General features: G+C 44.1%; 1 protein-coding gene across 1 annotated transcript in view; it reads right to left on the reverse strand.

The window, feature by feature from the left end:
* GNAL (G protein subunit alpha L) overlaps positions 1–20,093 on the reverse strand; it is a 1,214,381-nt gene that overhangs the window by 989,248 nt on the left and 205,040 nt on the right. The window lies entirely within an intron of this gene.

Below are 20,093 nucleotides of genomic sequence, written 5' to 3' on the forward strand. Positions count from 1 at the left end.
ACACACCTTGACATTCTATCTTATTACCCTGTTGCTTTATACCAGTTGCCATGAAAATTAGTTGGCTGCAAACTACAATATTGCACATAGTTTGCCCAGTTTTCTGTGTGCTATGCTATCCACTCTGCTTAGTCTCTTCTTTCCTCTTACATAATGACTACACAGAGCTAATTAGATGTTAATGTAAAGTAGTGATCAATAGTTCCATACACTCTATACATCTACTGCAGTACCATAAGACTGTAGTTAGCCTCCAGAGCTCGCTTTGCTTCAGGATTACGATTGCATTATATATTTGCACCTGCAGTGGAGCGAACTGGCCAAACTCTTTTCAGAGCCTTTTTGTCATATCTATTTATTTGTGTCCATTCATGCAGCTAACCTTTCACATTTTACAGACACTCATCCAGGTCTCGCAAGTGTTTTCGTCCACTCATGAAGTTGAGTAGGTTTTATGAAGGGCGAGTACCATTTGCATTTTATTTAACATGTACTTTGTTTGCTGTAAATGTGAAAGGTTTCACCGTGCATGGCTGGCCTCTGGGTGGCAGCAATATGCCAAACAGTCGGTTTGTGGTGACGTGCACCATTTTACAGAAAGCGCATTTCAATTCTTTGCCCTCTGTTGCCAAGGGTTGAGTGCGTTTCTGTTAGGTCGAGTAGGGCGCGTTGAAACACAAGTGACTTGATGTATAAGCGCCTTACAAATGCACAATAAATAGGTGAACTAAATTACTCGACCTGCAGGTCTAGCAGCAACATTTTAAAGAATATGCAAGGTCTGACTCATCTCACATGTCTTACTTCACCAGTACACAAAACTCCTGCATTCTTTCTCATTTTATGTCTTGGGTACAAATAACTTCTGGTGACATAAAACATATTGAACAACAAAAAGTGGTTGTTCCTAGAGATGTAGGAACTCCCGTCCCCTGCACACTATCTAATATCTGTCGAGCAGATCAGTAATTCAGTGTTATTTATATATAATTTCACATTAACAATTTGATGCATTAAATGCAGTCCATAGTTCAGTTGGTGGGGCAGTAGGAGTAAATACCCAGCTCACAAGATTTCATGTAAAAAACAATACACACATTTATTTATACAGTGTTTTTAGGCCCAACGCGTTTCGAGTATAAACTCTTCTTCAGAGGCAGAATCATATTTCACAAAATTCTAGAAAAAGATAGAAAAAAGTGCATCCTAGTATAGCTGCATATGTAGTATGCATTACAATTTCATTACAATCATTATTTATTCAATACAAAACAACAACTAATTAAATATCAGATGTATTCAACAAGTATGGTAAAGCTAGTGAGATATAGTCAGCTATTTCTAACTGCACTAGGATTAGATAATCCTGTTAAGAGGATTTTAGACATAGCTTCTAACCAATCTAGTCTGTAAAAAGGGAGGTCCTAGGAAGGCAGAAAGAGCAATTTGACAAAATGGAGGAAAGATTGAACAACGTAACTTACCAACTATGGTGGTCGCATAGTTGAAAAGAAGTATCCAATGGAACAAAGTGGAAGCTCTGGAATGATCTTTCGTCTCAACGCTAAAGAAATGAAACATGTGTAAACCCTAAGTAGTGAGAGGAGTAACACGAAGGAGAGAGAAGAGAAGCAAAGTCTCTACTTACAACAAGTTCAGAAAAAGTCCTGACGGACGAATCCATGCAATATAAAGAGGGATCTTTCAAAAGATAACACTCAGTAGACGGTACTTCAAATGAGTAAAGTCATCTAAAAGGGGAGAGAAGGATAAGCGAAGCTTATTAAGATGAAAAGAATGTACTGGTAAGACCGACAGAATCAGTCATTGCACTTACTTGATACTGTTCAGAGAGTCCGTGCAACCGATCATGGTGCGCCGCGTCCCACGGGAGAAGGATGCGGTACAGTCAATGAGCGCCTTCTTAAATACCTGATACTTGAATGACTTATGCACAAAACATGCGCATAGGGAACCGTCTCTATGCGCATGCGTAACACCAAGACTAAATGATTGGGCCACGTCATGGATCTGACGACACGGAAAAGTCGGCGTCAGAATTCCATGACAACAAAATAACCGCACATGCGCGGGATGGAGAATGGACTGATTTTGGAGAAAGGAAAATGTAAAGACGTATTTTTAACAATGGGAGAAAATGCGTGTAAATCAGCATAAAAATGTGAGGGAAAGAAGAGATACGTCATGAATCTGACGACACGAAAAGGCTGTCTAAATTTATGTATACAAAATCACCGCTCATGCGCGGAATATGATGAGGAAAGTAGAGGAGAGAATAAGAAACCCATACTCATATGGGTGTGAAGACAGTTTGCGTGAGAGGAGATTTGGTGGAGTCTAGTCCGTAGAAACTACCAGTCCTCTAGGCGTACATTGGCTTTAGAGTAACAGACGTCTGTTTGCATAAACAACACTTATCTAACATGCAAAAAACAAATGACACCTTGTTCACGAATATATTCCACTGTATGTGGTAACATTTTTAAACATTTCCAAATCAGATATAGAATATCTCCACAAGGTGACCTTAATGTTAACAATTTTTGTCAAAACAATAACAACCTCCACCATGTTAGGTGTAATTTGTAAAACAAATGTAAGTGCAGATTACACAGGGATTTGGTCATAGCAAAGGGAATGCAATCCTAAACATCATCCACTAAATGAGGTGTATTTTATAAAACATATGCAGGTGAGTTTAACACCGAAATTTCACCATAGCAGAGGGTAATGTAATCCTAATGAGTGATCATGGGAACTTGTGAAAAAATGGAATATTCATCACAGGTAGGTTCCTAGACAGTAGTCCTCATTCATACCAAGGGGAGTGAGTGAGTCTAGGCAATGTATCCAAAAAAGTTCTCTCTGTGAAAGCAGTCTTTGTAGATCTCCATCTCTGGGAAGTGGGTGTACTACTTCTAGTATTACCATCCTCATTTCAGCCACTGTATGTTGGTGGTCTCTAAAATGTCTATACACTGGGGATTTGATGTTTTTGGTGCGAATATTAGACTTGTGCTCAGTCCATCGTTCCTTGGCCTTTCTGGTAGACTTGCCTACGTAGTATTTCCCCAGGGACAGCGCAGAGCATAAATTACATTTTTGGAATCACAAGTTGCAAATTGTTTAAGATGGATTTTCTTCCCGGTATTGCCATGTAGAATATGATCTCCTTTTATTACATTAGAGCAATGTTGGCAATTGAGACAAGGGTAAGAACCATTTTTTGGTTTGGACACGAGTGGTTGGTTATTTAGTTTCCGTTTTTCTGCTTTGATCAGTTTGTCACAAAAGTTTTTTCCTCGTTTGTATGCTAGCATCGGGGGTTCCGGGAAGAGGCGATTCAATTGTGGGTCTGTTTTGATTATATCCCAATTTTTGTGTATAATCCGCTTGATCTGAAAACTCTGACTAGAGTACTTCGGTTAATGAATTAAGGTGGTTCTTTCATTTTTGATCTTTAGCTCTAATAGGTCTTCGCAGCTTTGTGCTCCCGTTCTTAGTATGACTTAGATCAGATCTGATTAACAAAGCCATACTAAGAACGGAAGCACAAAGCCGCAAAGACCTATTAGAGCTAAAGATCAAAAATGAAAGAACCACCTTAATTCATTCACTGAAGTACTCTAGTCAGAGTTTTCAGATCAAGCGGATTATACACAAAAACTGGGATATAATCAAAACAGACCCACAATTGAATTGCCTCTTCCCAGAACCCCCGATGCTAGCATACAAACGAGGAAAAAACTTTTGTGACAAACTGATCAAAGCAGAAAAACGGAAAGCAAATAACCAACCACTCATGTCCAAACCAAAAAATGGTACTTACCCTTGTCTCAATTGCCAACATTGCTCTAATGTAATAAAAGGAGATCATATTCGACATGGCAATACCGGGAAGAAAATCCATCTTAAACAATTTGCAACTTGTGATTCCAAAAATGTAATTTATGCTCTGCGCTGTCCCTGTGGGAAATACTACGTAGGGAAGTCTACCAGAAAGGCCAAGGAACGATGGACTGAGCACAAGTCTAATATTCGCACCAAAAACATCAAATCCCCAGTGTATAGACATTTTAGAGACCACCAACATACAGTGGCTCAAATGAGGATGGTAATACTAGAAGTAGTAAACCCACTTCCCAGAGGTGGAGATCTACAAAGACTGCTTTCACAGAGAGAACTTTTTTGGATACATTGCCTAGACTCACTCACTCCCCTTGGTATGAATGAGAACTACTATCTAGGACCTTACCTGTGATGAATATTCAATTTTTTCACAGGTTCCCATGATCACTCATTAGGATTACATTACCCTGTGCTAAGGTGAAATTTCGGTGTTAAACTCATCTGCATATGTTTTATAAAATACACCTCATTTAGTGGATGATGTTGTTTAGGATTGCATTCCCTTTGCTATGACCAAATCCCTGTGTAATCTGCACTTACATTTGTTTTACAAATTACACCTAAGATGGTGGAGGCTGTTATTGTTTTGACAAAAATTGTTAACATTAAGGTCACCTTGTGGAGATATGCTATATCTGATTTGGAAATGTTTAAAAATGTTACCACATACGGTGGAATATATTCGTGAACAAGTTGTCATTTGTTTTCTGCATGTTAGATAAGTGTTAATTATGCAAACAGACGTCTGTTACTCTAAAGCCAATGTACACCTAGAGGACTGGTAGTTTCTACGGACTAGACTCCACCATATCTCCTCTCATGCAAACTTTCTTCACACCCATGAGTATGGGTTACTTATTCTCTCCTCTACTTTCCTCGTCATATTCCGCGCATAAGCGGTGATTTTGTATACATAAATTTAGACGACAGCCTTTCCGTGTCGTCAGATTCATGACGTATCTTCTTTCACTCACATTTTTATGCTGATTTACACGCGTTTTCTCCCATTGTTAAAAATACGTCTTTACATTTTCCTTTCTCCAAAATCAGTCTATTCTCCATCCCGCGCATGCGCGGTTATTTTGTTGTCATGGAATTCTGACGCCGACTTTTCCGTGTCGTCAGATCCATGACGTGGCCCAATCATTTAGTCTTGGTGTTACGCATGCGCGTTGAGACGGTTCCCTATGCGCATGTTTTGTGCATACGTCATTCAAGTATCAGGTATTTAAGAAGGCACTCATTGAGTGTACCGCATCCTCCTCCGGTGGGACGGGCGCACCATGATCGCTTGCACGGACTCTCTGAACAGTATCAAGTAAGTGCAATGACTGATTCTGTCGGTCTTACCAGTACGTTCTTTTAATCTTAATAAGCTTTGCTTATCCTTCTCTCCCCTTTTAGATGACTTTACTCTTTGAAGTACCGTCTACTGAGTGTTATCTTTTGAAAGATCCCTCTTTATATTGCATGGATTCGTCCGTCAGGACTTTTTCTGAACTTGTTGTATGTAGAGACTTTGCTTCTCTCTCCTTCACGTTACTCCTCTCACTACTTAGGATTTACACATGTTTAATTTCTTTAGCGTTGAGACAAAAGATAATTCCAGAGCTTCCACTTTATGTTCCATTGGATACTTCTTTTCAACTATGTGACCACCATAGTTAGTAAGTTACGTTGTTAATCTTTCTTCCATTTTGTCAAATTGCTCTTTCTGCCTTCCTAGGACCTCCCTTTTTACAGACTAGATTGGTTAGAAGCTATGTCTAAAATCCTCTTAACAGGATTATCTAATCCTAGTGCAGTTAGAAATAGCTGACTATATCTCACTAGCTTTACCATACTTGTTGAATACATCTGACATTTAATTAGTTGTTGTTTTGTATTGAATAAATAATGATTGTAATGAAATTGTAATGCATACTACATATGCAGCTATACTAAGATGCACTTTTTTCTATCTTTTTCTAGAATTTTGTGAAATATTATTCTGCCCCTGAAGAAGAGTTTATACTCGAAACGCGTTGAGCCTAAAAACACTGTATAAATACATGTGTGAATTGTTTTTTACATGAAATCTTGTGAGCTGGGTATTTACTCCTACTGCCCCACCAACTGAACTATGGACTTCATGTAATGCATCAAATTGTTAATGTGAAATTATATATAAATAACACTGACTTACTGATCTGCTCCCTCAGATATTAGATAGTGTGCAGGGGACGGGGGTTCCTACATCTCTAGGAACAACCACTTTTTGTTCTCTCATTTATCCAACCTAGTTACCAAGGTTGAGTTTTGATCCCCCGCACCTCAAACAAACCTTAATCTCTAAAAGGTTACCATAAACCCATCTTGTGAGGTTTTTTTCCAAAACATAGGTGTGCCCTGGTGTTTGTGCTCATTTGCTTATTGACATAAAAAATATTAACAGAACATTGCTAATCAAATGGGTTTGTTTGCTAATCAAGAACATTTTAATTAGCAAACTCTGCTAATCAATTTTTTAAAACTAATTTATGCCCTTGGGTATACGGGTATCCAGGACTTCCACGCCTGCAAGGAAGCCTAGAACCTCCTTTCTAGAAACGTAAAGGGGAAAACTCCAAACCCCGCCCTTCTAGGACGAGCCACTGCATAATGCTGGTTTCTGCACTTCAGTCAAATGGAGCAAGGAAGAGCCAAGAAGTCTACCAATAAAAGGCAGATTGATGCAATGAAGAGGTAACAAATAAATGAATTTACACTGAAAGTAACAAACAATAAAATGAAAACATTCTAAATTAAGAAACTTCACTTTTTTAAATTGCTTTTTCTATTTAAAAAAGGAAATTCTTTTCAAACATAAGTTTATATTTGTAAGAGTGTGTTTTTGATTTCTTACCACTCAATTGATAGTTCAGCTCAATTCTTGCTTTATCCCAACCCAGATTCCTCCAAACACCTTTACACACTACTCACCAGCTCCAAATCATTCTGCTCCTGATCAGAGCAGTTTTGTTATAAAAATCGATATTGATGTATTTAGTGTTTACTCATTAAATATTAGAATCAGATTTGTTCCCTTCATCATTTTTAGCAGTATTTATTGAGCACAGAACTTGCTTTGATAAGCAACGGAGCGCTTTACATAGGTATACACCAATACAGATACAGAACTGGGCGCTTTACAGAGGTCTACAACAATAATGATGCATAACAGAGTGCTTTTCAGTGGTAAAAACAGAACAGATATAATTCAGGTTTTTTCAGTAAAATGTATTTTTAGCTCCTTGAAAAGTTATTTTAACAACAGTTTACCGAAACAACTTCCTCTGACCACACCCTGTCCCCAAAGCCTTTGACACCTCCATGCAAGGTTTTTGCCACCCTTGGCACAGGGTCACATGGAACCCCAGCAGCCAAAATATGTGCCCCCATGCACAACAGGCCTAGATTGAACAAGACTGGGGTTTTCGGATCCGAATGACAGACACTGCAGCCTTTGCGGCACCTAAGTAGCAAAGAGGAACACTGGCTTCGTTCGGCTGTAAAGAGCAGCCTCCCCACTGGTGACCAGCAACAATCCGGTACTCCAGGACTATGGCACCTTTGTCACCTTGTTGAAACAAACTTTCGAACAGGCTGAGATAACTCATGTTGCCGCAGAAGAGCTGCTAGACGTTCAGCAGGGCAGTAGTGATCTCAGGACCTATATCTCGTCCTTTAAACGCCTAGCGACTGAGGCCGGGTGGGCGGAACACGCACAATTTACAATCTTCCGCCGCGGCCTGAAAGAAGAATTGAAGGACGAACTGGCTCGCATAGCGCTACCTACCTCTCTATCAGATTTGATGTCTATAGCACTTCAGATAGAATTTCGCCTCAGCGAGCGGCGGGCTGAAAGACGAAAGCTTCGCACCCCAGTCAACTCACCCTCCTCTGGAACCCCTCCTCATCAACCGCCCTCAGCGTCATGCAAGGAAGAACCCATGCAGATAGGAGCCGCAAGAGCCCCGTTAACTCCTGAAGAACAAAGAAGACGGCGAGACACGGGTCTCTGTATGTACTGCGGGTCAAATGCTCATCTTCTGCGAAATTGTCCAGAGGTCCCTCCTCGTAGGTCGGGAAACGACAGACCTCGGAACTGAAGGGGGCAGGTTTCCGAGGTATATCTCCTTGTCCCTATGTAACCTTAGCAGTCACTCCTCAATTAGATACTATGGACTCTAGTTTGATAGTAGTATCTCTACAGCTACAAACGTCTACCAGAAAGCTAACAACTCTAGCCCTCATTGATTGTGGCGCTGCTGGAGTTTTTATGGACACCGTATGGGCTGATCGACAAGGACTCCCTTTAGTTCAACGCGAGGATGCCCAGAAGGTAGAAGGTGTTGATGGGACCCCACTTTCCTCTGGTCCTATCACTCACACTACAGAACCACTCACTGTGGTTATCCAACATCATACTGAACATTTGAAATTCGATCTCATTCGAGCAGCCCACTTCCCGGTCATCCTGGGTATCCCATGGCTGAGAAGGCACAACCCCTCCATAGATTGGTACAGGAATACCATTACCTTTGAGTCTGGATTCTGTAAGGAGTATTGTATGCCTCACCGGTCGCAGGAAGTAGTGAAGGTTCTCTCGCCCGAGTCTACCACCACTTGTGACATCTGTTGCATTCCATCTGAATTAGAGGAGTTCCACGAAGTCTTCGTTAACAGAACCATATTGGAGCTGCCCCCGCATCGTCCAGAGGACTGTGCCATAGAACTCGCCCAAGATGCATTAGTCCCTTTCGGGCGGATGTTTCTGCTGTCTCTCACAGAGAAGGAAGCTCTACGAAAGTACTTGGACGCCCACATGGCCAACGGATTGATCCGACCTTCAAGATCTCCCGCAGGGGCCCCGTTGTTTTTCATCCCCAAGCGCGATTCCGCTGAATTGAGACCTTGCATCAATTATCGGGGCCTCAACAAGGTCACGATAAGAGACAGGTATCCTATGCCTCTCATCGCCGACAAGCAAGGTGCCACCATCTTTTCCAAGCTAGACCTGCGTAGTGCTTACCATCTTCTCTGAATACGCGAGGGAGATGAATGGAAGACGGCATTCCGAACACCTTTTGGGCTCTTCGAGTATCGGGTTATGCCCTTTGGCTTAGTGAATGCCCCAGCTGTATTTCAGCGCTTCATGGATCGACTGTTCTCTGATGTCCTTTTCATCTTTGCGGTTGTTTACTTAGATGACATCCTGATTTTTTCTCGATCCTTACAAGAACACGACCAGCATCTTCGAAACATATTAGATCGCCTTCGGACCAACCGCCTTATTGTGAACCCCGAGAAGTGTGTTTTCAAGACCAACTCAATTTCCTATCTGGGATTTATAGTATCTAAGGAAGGAATTTCTATGGATCCTAGGAAGGTATCTGCCATACTGCAATGGCCCACACCCACCTCTTTGAAGGATGTTCAACGGTTCCTTGGTTTGACAAATTTCTACAGGAAATTCATCAGTCATTTTTCTCGAATAGTGTTACCAATAACGGCTTTACTCAAGAAAGAAGCCGGCTCTTTTTTTTGGACTGACCAGGCGAACAATGATTTTGAGCAATTAAAGAAGTTGTTTTGCTCTGCTCCAGTGCTTCGCCAACCCGATCAGACTAAACCGTTTGTAGTAGAGGCCGACGCCTCCGCCGAAGCTTTGGGGGCCGTGTTACTGCAAGAACATCAGGGAATTGAGTACCCGGTGGCCTATCTCTCCAAGACCTTGTCGGTGAGTCAGAAGAATTATTCAGTTATTGAGAAGAAACTGTTAGCGCTCAAGACGGCCTGTGAGGAGTGGAGACACTTGTTACAGGGTAGCGCATCACCCTTCATTCTGCGTACCGATCATAAGAATTTGAAGGTTCTCTGGGGGATGGATTGTATCAATTCCAGACAAGCACGATGGGCGCACTTCTTTAGTCAATATGACTTTGTCATAACTTACATCCCTGGCTCCCAAAATGGTCTCGCCGACGCTCTTTCCCGGCGGAATTCCCCAGGGGTGGGTGCCACTCCTCCAGCAGAAGTCCTTATTCCCCGCAATAGGATAGTGGGTATCATATCGACATTCCTGCAAGAGGTGAAATCTACGACCACGGGGGGTATGGAAGACCTGTTGCCTCCAAATAAGAGACAAGAGTTGAGAAGGACAGGGGGGCTCATTTGGTACAAACAGAAGTTGTTTGTTCCCACACAAGCCTTGCGATTGAAGGTTCTGGGTTGGTGTCACGACCATGTGACAGCCGGTCACCGAGGACAGAAGGGCACATTGGAGCTAGTATCTCATACGTTCTTTTGGCCCTCTCTGTCTAAGGATGTCAGGATGTATTGTAAGGCCTGCCCAGTCTGCGCGCAAAGCAAGGTCTCTGTAAGTAAACCATTGGGATTACTAGAACAACCTGAAACACCATCGCGACCTTGGTCCCTTATCTCGATGGATTTTATAGTGGAATTGCCCGTGTCCCAGCGTTATACTTGTCTCATGGTCACCGTTGACTCTTTCACTAAGTTAGCCCATTTTTCCCCTTTGGTTGGAATCCCTACTGCTCCGAGGTTAGCTGAGGTATTCCTCAGGGATATATTCAGACTACATGGACTCCCTGATAGGATCATTTCTGATAGGGGGAGTCAGTTCACTTCTCGATTTTGGACAGCCTTGTGTCATCGCTTAGAGATTAACAGAGCACTGTCTTCGGGGTTTCATCCCCAGACCAATGGCCAAACTGAATGGCTTAATGCCACTTTAGAATATCTGAGGTGTTACATCAATCGTCACCAAGACAACTGGGTATCCCTTCTGCCCACTGCAGAATTTGCCTATAACAATTCTGTACACTCGGCTACTAACCTTAGCCCCTTTTTCTGTACTTACGGGGTTCATCCCCAGGGAATTCTTCCCTTATTAGGTTCCCCGACCAACATACCCTCAATTGAGTCCACATTAGCACACATCTCCACCGCCCATAAGAGCGCCCTGATCAGTTTAACCTCGGCTAGGGAAAGGTATAAGACGCAAGCCGACCGTCATCGTCAGCCCTGTCCCCTGTGGAAGGAAGGGGACCGCGTATGGCTATCCACTAAGTACCTGCCTCGTTGGCTACATCCTACAAAATTGTCCCCCCGTTTCGTGGGCCCGTTCAAGATCACACAAAGGATAAATCCTGTAACCTTTAAACTCAGGCTTCCCAAGGACATGCGTCGCATACATCCAGTTTTCCATTCTTCTCTCCTACGCTCTGCTGATCCCAATATCCCCAGGAACAGAAATCTACATCTCCCTTCGGTTCCCGACCCTATTCCTAAAGAATACGAAGTTTCACCACATTAGGGATTCCATATTTAGAAAGGGAAGACTGGAATATCTAGTGGCCTGTAAGGGATATCCCCGTTCTGAGGATTCCTGGGAACCGGGGTGCTTTGTTCATGCCCCCCTTCTTACCAAGAGGTTCCATCGTTTCCACCCAGGTAAGCCTGGGTGGTCCAGGTATAGAAGGGGGCATACTGTCATGCGCCACCAACGTTGGGGTATTTGGTCGCGGTGGAGACTGGGCTGCCATTAGCCGCCCATCACGTCCCACCGCGCACCTTGAGCAGAGAGTCTAGTTGTTTCCGCGGCATCTGCCGCGGTACGCCTTTTTCTTTTTGTCTCACCCGGAAGTCTGCGCGTTGCAACCCTTTCGCGTCAGGCTCCGGGTGAGACGCTAGCAGTTTTCTCCGTCCGGTGTTTGCTTTGTTTTTTCCTCCGCCTGCCTTCCTTTCCTGTTTTGTCCCCGTTTCCTTTGTTTTGTTTTTCTGAAGTTTTTTCCCTCGTTCGCACTCCCGACTTTCTCTCCTTTCCGGCCCCTTCCTTTGTGTAATTTATCCAGTACCTATTGTTTCTTTTTCCTTCCTTAGTAATTTTACCACGTTTCTCCACTCCTCCGTGCCTTCTTTATTTACGCGGCACATACCAGCGCATTGGACCTTCAAACTTGGCTCATCCCTACGCACCAGTCCTGCATACTTGCCACATCCCTACTAATTGGACCTACTTACACCAGCTTGGATAGGGGTTTTTTTATGCCATCAGGCTTTTTCCCCCCCATTTGGCTTGCTCCGGCAGAGAGGTCCCCACTAGACCTCTTTGTACCAGGTCAGGGTGGCTTCCTCCCGGGGTAGGCCCTATCCTCCGACAAAAAAAAAACAGCTTGGTGGAAGAAGAGACTTGAACAGCCCGAGGAAACCAACGCCACAGGTGAGGAGGAGGTCGGAGGGTTGGAGTTAGAAGAGGAAGAGGGTAATTTGGAGATTGGCTGTGATAGTGGAAGTGGGACACTGAGGGTTGAGCGGTATCCCCTTCCTTGTAAAGTAAAACCTTTCCCCTTTCCTACTGTAGGATAGAAGCACAACTGCCCCCCCCTTTTTCCAACACACTTTCTTACACTGTCACAATGACGGAATAACACCAGAACCGTTTAGCTAACATGTCCCAACACACGGGTCAGGCATTTGATAATAACCGGGCACACCGGACGTCCCTTTACCTTTCCCACATGGATAAAAGGCAGAGCACGAAAGCACATTTCGAGCAAGGCCGAACGCACGAGGAGTCAACTACACCAAACCGGCAGTTCAAGCGGAGGAGAAAGGCGGCAAGACCTGGAAGGATGATGAAGGGGGAACTGCCCTTGCCCTTTCCAACTCAGACCTGTGAAGCCTCAGAAAGGGAAATCATAAGACCGGGAGTTACAACTGGCGTGCAGAGCAGCAGATGTCAACGGTGCATTGGGGCCTTCCGCATTAATAAAGCAGGCGGGGAGGCAAACTAGCTATCGTGGCACCATCCTTGACTCCAGAGTTCAGAGAAGCCAACGGGTTCAGCACAGCCGGTGAGTCGGAGGAAGCTGATCGCAAACCGAACTGGGTTGAGCCCAAGGTTGCGTGTAGCAACATTTTGAAAGCAAGAAGAAAGAACTTGTGTGTATGTTTTAACTATTAAGAAAGCCCAGACATGGGCCAACTGCAGAGTGGTCGCTGGCCACTTTTGTTTTGTTTATTTAAGCTGCATGGACCACAAGACCCCAGGAAATGGCGCCGCGAAGCGTCCGAGTGGTCCCACAAGGGTCACGTCAAACCCCTTGTACAAACGAAAGTCTCTGACCTATTACAAGGAGAAAGCTAGGGGAAGGGAACCCTGCGTTTCCGATAAGGTTGTGAACAGTGAAGAAAGGCAAGTGTGAACCCGCCAGATGGATGCCAAAAGAAAGCTAGGAGAAGGGAACCCATTCATTCTAGTGAACTGAGCAATACATGAACTATGTTAAAAATACATGACCTTTGTTAAAGAAAGGGCGTAGTGAACCAGACGGAGGGAGGCCTGAGTTGAGTATCCGAGCCCAGAAGAGGGAGATTCTAGGGGCGAAGAGCAGTCGCCCAAAGTGCAAGGCTACGAGAGAAGCATCTTTGTTTGTTAATTTGAATCAGCAAGCCTTCCAAGGCAAGAGACTTTTGCAGGAAAGAAACTTAGCCTATGAAGGTTTTTGATATTGTTGAACTGGAACTGTGAACCTCGTGCTGACGAGGCTCAGGAGTGTGCTGTACTCAGATGCCCCGCCTTGTCCCGTGCTTAAAACGTGGGTAATGGAGGCCCAGCTAAAACATCCTGACTAATCTTTTTGTGAACACTTTTTTTCTTTTCTGATGAACATTATCCCACACTCTTTTTGTAACTAGTAGTAAGGATTGGCAATAGGTTTTTTCTAGTAGAGGCCCTTTTTATTTGACAAGACGGCGCTAGGACTGCCTTGTTATTATTTGATGGTCGTAGCCTGCTTCCATCTTAGATTTAGGTTTAGATTAGGCGTTTATCTCACCCAATAGAAGGTTCAATATACACCATTGAACTGTGATCACTTGTGTCTGACTTTACTGTTGCCACCATGAGTTCTTTACATTCCAAACACACGTTCAAGTCTCTAAGTAATATAACCGGGAGCCCGGTGACTTCCTTCAAATTATCTTGCAACCTCATAAAAATCCATTGTCACCAATTTATCATGTCGGTCAGTTTCAGAATCCTGGCATCTTCCAAGGTTTCTGAATGCATGCCCCATAAGTAACTGTCATGGCACTTCAAACAGTCATCATTATGATATCCAAAGATGGCAGGGCATGTTCCCAATTTCCAGGACCATGCCAGGTCTGCCAGTTTAGAATCATGGCATGGCCACCAGATTTCAGATTGTGGCATGAGCCACCATTCCCTGATCAAGACATACCCCAGCCCTCCCCCCTCCCTGCCCCCATCCTCTTCAATACAGGATCCTGGTTGCGAGTCAGAGGCACTACAATTCCCAAAGTTGTTACACCATGAAGATGCTTTCTGGCCCATTATCCCTCTCTCCCTCACACAAACCTTAATTAATGTCATACACCCACTACCATCTAATTGTCGAATAAACCCCTCCTTCCCACTTTTTTCCAATAGACACCTCTACACCTTATCTCATGCACACAACTCTCCACACTGTCCAACACACTCCCCTTTCCCACTCATTTTACAAAACATATTTGTAAATTTTCCCAGCTGCAATCCCCCACTACATACCTACACAAAACACCCTCATTGCCTGACACACACACAAAAACCCTCGTTTTCCCCATTTAGCCCTCATTGCATGCACACACACACAACTCAACACTTCATTAGCCCATACTCACCCCAATTGCATGGTTTCATATATTTGCACCCAATGTTGTCTCCTATGCACGCACCGCTCCCGTCGTCAAATGAACTCCCCCTCTAGTGAACTTATCTTCCAGCTCTTGCTGCCCAGCCAACCTCATCCCTACCCCGCAAACCCACGGTCTCCCATCTATCCAATTGTATCCCTCTCTCCTCACTCATTTTTTACCACATCATCTCCCTCCGTTTCTGCTGGTTACAGTGGAGCAGGGAGCAGTGGGAAAGCTCTGGTTCTCTGTAGTCTGCTTTCACCACATCTTTGGAAACGTTCTTGTAGGTCACAGCAAAACTGACAGCTGCTGCTCAAGGAAGGTATCCCTGATTTCATGTTTTCAGGAGCTGCTGCTCTCAAGGTGAGAATTTAGGTGGTACTGGCTGTCATCAGCTTGCAGCTTCCTTCATTCAGCAAATGCACACAGAAAGAAATCAGTCTCTCCGTCCAGCTAATGTGAGGCCGCGACTCGACTGGCTAAGAAGGAAATTGTCCTGGGAGTATAGCTCAAGGGCAACACACTTGCCTTGGAAGCATGATGACACAGAGCAACACAGGTTCGATCCCCGCGTCGGCGCTCAGAAATCTCTGGTTATTAAGCGTGGTATAAATCACCAATTGTGTGCCTGAAATTTTGGGGGACTGATGTCGGCTGAAGCAATTTGAGAAACTGCACCCAAAGTAAGAGCAGCTGCTAATAAAATCTAGTGACACATGAATGAGGGAAGACCACATGATTTTACCCACCTTTTAGATCTTTTTTTATTAACATTAGTGTATGTTTTTGCATGAGTGCCTTTTGCCTATTTAGAAGAAGGTAATTGGATTACATAAAAAAAAATATTTTTAGGATTGTGGGTCATCATGGAAATGTGTTGAATTTAATGAATGCATTTTTCAAAACAATTTTAAAAAGTATAAAATGAAACTTTAAAAAAAAAAGGTTAGAATAAAAGACCATATTTAATTGTATACTTTTCCATGGAATTAAGCAGAATAGCGCACTTATTGGAGTTTTTCTAAATTTTATTTTTATCTACACATCTGTACAGCATCACTTGAACCACTAAATACTGGGACATTTTCAGGGTCAAACTCCATTCTGGAACAAATGGTGCCAATCTGAGACGTCTGTGTAAATTGGAGAACAAAAGGTATGCCTACTCGCAGCTCTTCAGATAAGGGGTGTATCGGCCACTTTTACTCCCTATAAATAGGCAAAAACTCCCCAAAAATAGAGTAAAAATATTCCAACAAAAAATGGGAAACAGACACATATGGCCTTGTGCCCCTGCTTGTACTCACACAGCCCCATGTATATGTTTGGGCCAGCAGTGCACATAGTACCACAGAAAAACTGTTTTACGACTGCATGATCAGAAGAAGTAAACATGTTTCTTTTAATCCGTATGCATAATAGGTTATTTGTAACGCGCTTAATACCCAGAGGTTTCTAAGCGCGGACCCGGTTTCAACCTGTGGTGCTCGTGTCGTTTTACTTTCAAGGTGAGCACAAAGCAAGGCGAGCACGTTGCCCCTGAGCTATCCTCCTGAGATGCATAGCTAGGTGCAAAGAAATAATTATTACGAAAACATTTCCGCCCTAGCAATTAAAACATTTTTACTCGCTTATAAAATACTTCCATTGGGAAATGGACTTACATTTTGTACTCCCTAAAAAACATTTTACTGCCAGCTTTAAAAAATAGGGAGTAAAATACTCAATTCAAAGTCTAATCTGGAACACTGCCTTCTCAAAATTGTAAACTGGAAATGGAATAGACTTTCAAAGATACAAATCTATTATTATCTTGTGAATACGAAGTTACAACTACGTTGGGTCTTAAATCTTATTCAATAATATATGATACATTACTTACCGTAATCGTATTTCTGATGCTTGTATCTGCTTAGATGCACATGCTGTGCATAGGCCGACAACTAGTGGAAACTGCAGAGTATTACAGTTTGTTTTTCGAAACTCAAAAATGGGCGTCGACACAGGGCGTGCCAGTAATACTATCCCTAGTGTGACGTCCACTGTACCCATGATCCCTCACGCGTCTAGGAGCCTCAGATTGTATTTTTCCTGACATGAGGTAGCATGAGGAGTAGCGCGAGTACAGATGATCCAAGCAGATAGAAGATAGATAAGATAAGACTACAAGCATCCATGCGCCTTCTCTCAGAGGGGAGGAAGGGTGGGTCGCATGTGAATCTAAGCAGATGCAAGCATCAGAAATATGATTACGGCGAGTAATGTATCCCTTCTGAGGCTTGTGGAATCTGCTTAGATCACATGCTGTGCATAGATTAGCGAGCAGTGTTAGAAGGAGGTGGGATTTGAGAAGGGTCATGAGCAAATAAATGTCTTAGAACCGCTTGTCCCACTTGAGTATCTGTCTTGGAATGGGTGTCAATGCAGTAGTGCTGAGTAAAAGTGTGAATAGAGCTCCAAGTAGCTGCTTTGCAAATGGTGTCAAGGGGAACATTTGCAATGAAAGCCATAGTGGTCCCAATGCCTCTTGTCGAGTGGGCTTGGGCGTAAAAAGCAAAGTTTTGTCAGAAAGAGAGTAACACAACTGGATACAGTTGACAATCCACTTGGAGATGGCACCCTTAGAGACGCACTCTCCCTCTTTGCCTGTGGCTACGGAGACAAACAGTTGATCTGTTTTCCTAAGCGGTCTGGTCTTGTTTACGTAGTAAAGGACCGCCCTACGCTCATCTAGGGTGTGTAGTTTAACCTCAGCCGAGCTTTGTGGATTTTGGAAGAAAGCCGAAAGATTGATGGACTGGTTTACATGGAATTTAGAAATAAACTTAGGTGAGAACCTAGGGTGTGTCCGTAAAACCAGCTTATCCTTATGAATAGTAAAGAAAGGATCCTGCACTGACAGAGCCTGAATTTCACTGACCCTTCTTATGGATGTAATGGCTACTAAGAAGGCAGTCTTATAGGTCAGGTGTTTGAGACTTGTCTTATGCATGGGCTCGAATGGGGGCCCATGAGTTTAGATAGCACCATGTTCAGGTCCCATCCTGGTGGTGGGTTAGATCTAGGGGGATGAAGTCTCTTTACTCCCTCCATGAAGGCTTTAACCACGGGTACCTTCCACCATGACACCTTGCTATGTGAGGTGGTGTACGCTGACAGTGCTGCCAGGTGTACCTTTAGTGAGTTGAAAACCAACCCTGCGTCCAGCAGGTGGAGCATGTATGTCACAATTGTGGAAGGAGTGCAATCAACTGGGTTGATTTGTTTATTCTGGCACCAGATAACGAATCTTTTCCATTTGTCGAAGTAGCAATGCCTCGTGTTCGGTTTCCTAGACTCTTTTAGGATGTCCATACACCTCTGTGGTAAATTGAGATGTCCAAACTATGACCTCAGGAGCCATGCTGCTAGGTTCATGGAGTTGGGTAGAGGATGCACCTTCTGACCTTGGTGCTGGGACAAAAGATTGTACCAGCCCGGGAGTTTGATGGGATCGCACACCGAAAGTCTGCATAGGTGTGGAAACCACGGTTGTCCCGCCCACATGGGAGCAACTAGGACGAGCGTCATCGACTCTCTGTTCATCTTGTTCACCACCTTCCTGATGAGGAGTTGGTGGAAAAGCGTACGCAAACATCCCTGACCAGTTCATCCACAGGGCGTTCCCCAGGGAGTCTGGTTGGGGAAACCTGGATGCGAATCCTGGGCACTGTCTGTTTTCGCTTGTGGCGAATAGGTCTATAGTGGGGAAACCCCACTGAGAGAAGAGATCTTCTACGATTTCTCTGTGTAGACACCATTCGTGTTCCTCCGGAAGGGGATCTCTGCTCAAAGCGTCCGCCAGAGAATTGAGATCCCCTGGAACATGTTGAGATGACAGAAAGATGTTCCATCTGAGTGCCCATATCCAAATTTTCTGGGCAAGTCTGGACAGATTTGGCGAACGAGTCCCTCCTTGCTTGTTCAGGTAGAACATGGCTGTAGTGCTGTCCATCCAGATCTGCACCGATAGGTTCAGTAGGTGGGGCTCGAACGCTTTAAGTGCTCTGAAAACTGCCAGAAGCTCTAGCAGGTTGATGTGATTCTTGGCCACTGTGTGAGACCAGAGACCCTGAGCTGTGTGGTGGAGATGGTGAGCTCCCCATCCTGTCAGGCATGCGCCATTGTGACTACCGCCTGTATCTCGGGATCGTAAAAGGATTTCCCCTTGGATAGATTGTCTCTTGTCCACCAGTGGGGGCTTTGTACAAGTGTTGGCGAAACAACCACTAGATCGTCCCACTGACCACTTGCCTGAGACCACAGTTTCGCCAACCATTCTTGCATGGGACGCATGCGCAGGCGCGCGTGGGGGACCAGGTAAATACATGACGCCATCATGCCCAGCAAACGCATTGCTTTGCGTACTGTTATCTGGCGACCGGTTTGATATTGCAGAATTTGCAGTATTATATTCCGAATTCTTTCCTCTGAAGGAAAAGCCAACCCCTCTTGAGTATTTAGAACAGCTCCTAGGAACTGCTTGGAGGTGCTGGGCACCAGACTTGATTTTTTCTTGTTTATGGAGAAGCCCAATTCGAAGAGGAGGTCGATAGTTCTTTGAATGTTTGTCCTGCAAATTACTGGGGTCTCCCCCGTGATGAGCCAGTCGTCCAGATAAGGGTACACTGGGATTGCCTCCCTGCGTAGGTGTGCCGCCGCCACCGCCAGTACCTTGGTGAATACCCTTGGAGCCGAGGCTATCCCGAAGGGCAGTACCTTGAACTGGTAGTGCTGACTGTCCACCTTGAAGCGCAGATATTTTCTGTGCGCTGGGAACATGGAAATATGAAAATAGGCATCTTTCATATCCAATGTTGCCATGTAATCCCCCTTTTTTAGGAGGGGAATTACCTCTTGGAGAGTAGTCATGCGATTTTTGGGGCTTGACATACTTGTTTGCAGGCCGTAAATCCAATACTGGGCGCATTGTCAAATCTTTTTTTGGCTCAAGGAAGTAAGTTGAATAAATACCCTTGTTTACCTGGTGTCCCGGGACGAGTTCTATCGCGTCCTTTGCAAGAAGATTTTCGATCTCTTCGAGTAGGATCTTCTGGTGGTCTAAGGAGTGTATTCTTTGTCATGGAGGGTGGTTTCAGGGACGCTCTAGGAGTTCTATGCAGTATCCTGCGGACACTGTGGACAGCACCCATCTGTCTGATGTGATCCCTTCCCAAGCTTGGGTGAAGATGGAAATCCGTCCCCCTACTGGGGATGCGTCAGAAGGGACCCTGAACTGAGCGTCACTGTTTTGGTGGAGCCGTGCCTCCTCCTTTATTGGGACTGCCTCTACCCCTACCACAATCTCTTTTGTTACCCCTGCCATAGCTCTGGGTAGACTGCTGGTTAGTGTTCCATTTATTTATTTATTTTATTTA

Source organism: Ambystoma mexicanum, chromosome 5q (assembly GCF_040938575.1).
Source record: "Ambystoma mexicanum isolate Mex_15411 chromosome 5q, UKY_AmexF1_1, whole genome shotgun sequence".
Lineage (NCBI taxonomy): Eukaryota > Metazoa > Chordata > Amphibia > Caudata > Ambystomatidae > Ambystoma > Ambystoma mexicanum.